Genomic DNA, 5,404 nt, shown 5'->3' with positions numbered 1-5,404 from the left:
CTGTAGTTCACAAGATGAGTTAAATATGTCCGGTCTTCTATGAGACCCTAGGATAAGCATGATCCCTTAGTACCTTATACTGTTTTTATCCCTTAGTACCTTATACTTTTTAACCCTCCACACATTAACTGTAAAACTCTCAGAAACACCATAGCAACTGTTCACAATGATAGAGGGCAAGGTATAATTTACATAGAGAGTAACATTGATGTTCATAGCTAGGAAGTCAATGTAATTTTATTTTTCGCCTGATCTGTTTGCTCTTTTCAGCCTTTAGCTTTGAAGGACACACGACCCTTGTCAATCAAAGTGAATTAGAAAAAAGATGAGAAAATAACAAATGTTTTAAAGTCTTTTGCATAACAGGTATAGATATAAAAAAGTTTCTTCAAATAGTTTCCTAGGTGTCACTCAGAAGCAGCCTTGCTGTCTGTCTGTAACATAATGTACTGGCATCCTTCAAATAAAATTATAGAGAAATTTAAAATATATATTATACATTTGCAGTTATTTGAAATCATTCAATAGTTTGTAGCATGTTAATGGAGTGAAATAGAGATAAAAGGCAGTCCACATTCATATTTTCAAGATAAATTTACTCAGAAGTTGGTTGAAATCCTTGCTCACGTTCTAAGTATAGCCATTGTGATAAGACCTAAGATATAAGCAGCCACTAATTTTTGATTCACACTTTAGTGGAGGTAGAGAGGCACCAGCGATTCCACATCCCCCAGCGTGGGCAGCATCAGGGCTGCAATGCACACCACTCCCAGAAAGACAGTTAGTAAACTAGGTCCTGGTTGAAACGATTGTTCAAAAAATAAACTTTCAGTTAAATGTTCCTTTATTCTTTTTTCCTCTTCTTCCTTTTGTTGTTCTTTTGCAGATGGGAGAAGAGTAGCAACTACCTCTTTCCTTCCTAAAGCCTTCCTCTGGCTTTGCTCAGAAACTTGGAGACGGAATTTATCTATTACACCATAGTGACAGGATCGAACATCTCTATGATGAATCACAATATCCACACAACACTGAGGCTTTACTGCACCTGCAGCATCAACGACAACATACTTATTTGAAGTAGTACACAAAACTTTGAACTTCAAGGCGAACTCATAGGGATTGTACAGCGTCAACACTTGTTTATGTGTTGACTGATCATCTGCATAAAATATTAGCTCTGTGGGAAACACAAAAACAGGAAGATTTCCTTCCACTAGCTCTGGTTGTCTTTTTTGTTGATGCATTGGCACTGAATCCTCTTGCTGCAGCTTCTGTTTTTACAGACTCGGATCTATTTTGGATTTTTCTTAGTTTCAGTTAAAAGCTCCAAAGCATTTTGGCAATCTCGGCAACACCGGCTCCTCGGAAAGCAGCTGCGACTGCTCCTTCACTCCTTTGTCAGCGTCTCATGGTCCAGGGTTTCTCCGTGTAGGAGGGAGTATGATTTTTCCAGCTTATGAGCTCAATGGTGGTGAAAGGATGGCACACTAAACTGCTTTGTTTCCCTCAGGTGTTTCCCTCTGGTCAATATGGGCAGGCCCTTTAGTCCCTTGCAGGGGCATCTGGAGAGTTCTCATCTGAGTTGTGGCTCTAATCTTGGGACAGTTCTCCCACCTTAATCTTGGGAGGTGAAAGAGTCTTTGGTCCTAGGAAGCCTTTGGCTCTGAGGATATCACAGCAGAAGGAATAGCCAGCATTGGGGGGCCATCATTTTTTGCCTCTGAGGACAAGGAGGCTAGGGGGCAGTCTGTTGTCCCAGTGGTCTTGGCAAAGTTGGTCTTGAGTCCTCTTCTGGCTCATGGGAAAACTGTTCCCTTTCCTGTCATTCTTGGTCAGGTTTTCTGTTTAGCTGCTTTCCACTGGGTCTTAGAGCCCGCTATGCTCCTGGCTAACATCAGCTTGGACTGTCCATCTAGACAGCCTTCAACCAAGGGGACTGTTTCTGTACTATCTCTTGAGAGAAATCAATGTAAGAGAAATGGTCCAGGGGTTCCAACAACAATCCACAGGACCTCAGCAATGACTCTCTCATCTAAAGATCCTTCTGGTGGCCAGCCCACATCTTGGGTGAGCCACTCTAATTCAACCTTTGTGGGGTGGGTCTCACCCCACAGTTACCAGGAAAACCTTCCTAAAGGTTTCTAACACACATTTCAGAAGGCTCAGTTTCCTTAGTGGGCCTCCCATGTTCCACCCTGTGTCGGTGTCGCACACTTAGAACAAAACACATTTAGTATAAGACTCCCTTCGTCCATCTCCAGCCGCTCCCCTCACAGGGACTTAGGGCCCTCTTAGCCTTGCGGGTCGGTATCAACCCCGAACCTGGAGCTTTCACCTAGACATTGGTTGGTGAAATTCCACCATAGACTGTATGAGGTGCCAGGGAACCAAGGATCAGGACTCTGCACTCGCTTCTGCCCTCGGGTTGGGTAGGAACCCTTCCCTTGTCTGTCTCACTCACACACTTTCCCACACTTTCCCACAGACATGGCCAGGACAGAATTTCTATTCTGCCCAAATTCCAACAATTCCAAACCAAACAAACAGGGCCTCACGGTGTCCCCTCTGCTTGCTGACCCCGAACAGAGACTACTCGGGCGACTCCCCGGGACCCTTTCAGCTCCAACCACTTTGGAGGGTACTTGGGACCCAACAGAGGGTGATCAAACCTCTCTTCCACCCACTTAGGCCTGGAAGGGGAAGTCAGGTGGGCTACAAAACCAAATGGACCTGGTCCTACCTGTTCAGCTGGGTGGTGCCCCCAAAACCCTAATTCTGGTTCTTGCTGCCTGTGGGTTCTGTTGTGCTCCAGGGTGGCAGCCCCCAGGCGCTGGGTGAGAGGATCCTCCTTCAGGCCAAGAGTGGCCTGGGCGGGCCAAGTGGACCACTGTCTCCCATCGCCCCAGGGAAGCCAGTCCCCAGAGACAAGAGAGGCAGAATAGCCTTCCTTACCTCCTCTGTCCCTTCATGGTTGCCAAAAATGTTGTAGGGACAAACGAGGCAAGGCACCGAAGATAGCAGGAAACAGTTTTATTTGGCTGCAGCCAGGTTCAGACGGTACAGCCTTTGCTGTAATTAATCAATCCCCTGAACGCTGAGTTCAGGGGGTTTCAGAGTTTTATACCCAGCATGTAAGGGGAGGGGCTCAGAAGTTCACAGTCTCAGAAGTTCCCATAAAAGCAGCTTTTTCTTTCACTGTTCTGGGCACTTTAACTCTTCAAGGACAACACCTGAGAAGGGGAGAGCTTCTTCTCCCCTTTCTCTTCTCCCCCTGCCAGCTGTTACTATGGAGCCCATTTGTAACTTATCTTAAAAATGTAGACATCTCTGTGAAGCCCCAGCTCAAGGTCAGAGGCCTTGTTTGCACATTTCTACAAACTACTATACTGGATACGTTTGTGAAAAACTAGTAAGGGGGTGTCCAGCACCTGGAGTGCTGGTATCATCTTGGCTAGTGGCCAAGTAAACAGGGTGACACGAAAATAGGAAGTTTATCTATAATGGACTCTTTTGCTGACAGTCCTAAAATCAGCCATGGTGTAGAGGGCTTTTCTGTGGAGAAAGGGGGTGCCACTTCAATGGCATATGACAGGAGCCATGTTTTCACTATTGGAGTAAGAGGCTTCAGATGACCACGGGGAGAATGTCAGAATCCATGTGACAATAGTGTGAACTCATGTTTAACTTAATATAGACCCTGACAGATACATGTAGAAATATGTACAGATATCCATATATACATGGGTTATATATGTGTTCTATACACATGCATGTGCTTCATATGTATTTCCTTGCTCCTTCAGTTGAGATGGTCTTGAAGCAACCAATCCATGATGTCAATGAAGACACTCAGCTCGCACAACTTAGTTTCTAATACCATCCCAATGAACTCATATCTTTTTGAAAAAATGACTAAGTTAGGATTGTGGGATGAAAAATATGTGTGATTATTGTGAGTCATCTTATAGTGCCAGAAAGTAGGGAATAACTAAAAAATAAAAACATAATGATGGGGATATATTAAAGAGATACAGAAGTCAACTGAAAGAGCTTTCAATGGGCAAAGCTGAAAGAATGAGTAAACTTTATAAGTAAAGTAACATTGTATTGTAAGTCAAAGACTATAAGTAATATCAGTGAGTCCAGATGAATAGAAATAATTGAATATATAAATTAATGGAGGAAAAGAGATAAATAAAAAAGAATTCAAAATAAATTATGTGTAGATTCTCAGGAAGGTGGAGCATTATTTCAACTCCATACATGTTGACTGTGCACAGTGACTTTATTTAAAAAAAAAACAATATAAAAGGTGGGTGGGGAGATAAGCAACCTTGCAAAGGAGAAATCTGAAAACCATTACTTCTTCCAAGTGATGCAGAATAATACCAACAATGCTAAGTCATACTGAGAGCATGTATACTCCCGATATGATTCATAAGCATGGTGCTTTACTTATGTGGTCTTCCTTCACAAACCTCATAACTCAAATTTAATTGTGAAGACAAAATCAGACAAACCCAACTGAGGCACACTATATGCAATACCTAGCCAGTACTTCTCACAACCATTAAGGTCATCAGAAACAGGCAAATTCTGAGAATTGTTAAGGCCAAAAGAAGCCTAACATGTTTGGTTATATTTACCATGGTATCCTGAATGGGATATTGGAATAGAAAAAGGATGTTAGGTCAAAATAAAGGAAATCTGAGTCAGACATGTACTTTGAAAACTGTATCAATGTTGGTTTATTAATTGTGGACAGTGTGCCATACTAACGTAAGACATTAACAAAGTGACTAGGTATGTATACCTAAGTACTTTGTGTATTATCTCTGCAATACTTTTGTAAATCTAAATCTAAAATGATGTTAGTTAAAATAAATTATATCATATATTGATAATTTTACATCTAAAAGTGAATTCTGTACTATTTCCACTTTTAATCAAAATACAGTGAAAGAAGATGTTAAAAAGAAATAAAACAAATAGGGATTGGAAAGAGAAAAGCAATAGGTTTGTATATATTTATAAATGGTAGTTTTATATGGTCATTGAACTCTAATACATCATACACAAATCAAATGATTTCAATGTCATATACTAAGTATAAGATTTTCAGACCTTGTCATGGTTAATCTTGTTTGTCAACTTGATTGGATTGAGAGAAACTTAAGAAATTAGTAAAACATTTCTGAATGTGTTTGTGAGTGCATTTCCAGAGATGATGGGCATGTGGCTCAGTAAACTGAGGGGTGGACTTGCCCTAAATATGGGTCATATAGTGTAACAGGCTGGGGACCCAAGGGAACAAAACAGGAGGAGGAGGAAGCCCACCAAGCTCTTTTTTTTAAATTATTTTTTAGGTGTAGATGGACACAACACAATGCCTTTATTTTTATGT

General features: G+C 41.5%; 1 pseudogene; it reads right to left on the bottom strand.

Annotated features, from left to right (window-relative positions):
* Positions 1 to 425: 425 nt before the first annotated feature.
* On the bottom strand, positions 426 to 1,400 carry LOC143641771 (motile sperm domain-containing protein 1 pseudogene; annotated as a pseudogene).
* Positions 1,401 to 5,404: the final 4,004 nt, after the last annotated feature.

The sequence above is a fragment of the Callospermophilus lateralis genome, chromosome 6, assembly GCF_048772815.1.
Source record: "Callospermophilus lateralis isolate mCalLat2 chromosome 6, mCalLat2.hap1, whole genome shotgun sequence".
Taxonomy (NCBI): Eukaryota; Metazoa; Chordata; class Mammalia; order Rodentia; family Sciuridae; genus Callospermophilus; species Callospermophilus lateralis.
This window is presented reverse-complemented; position numbering and strand designations above follow the sequence as displayed.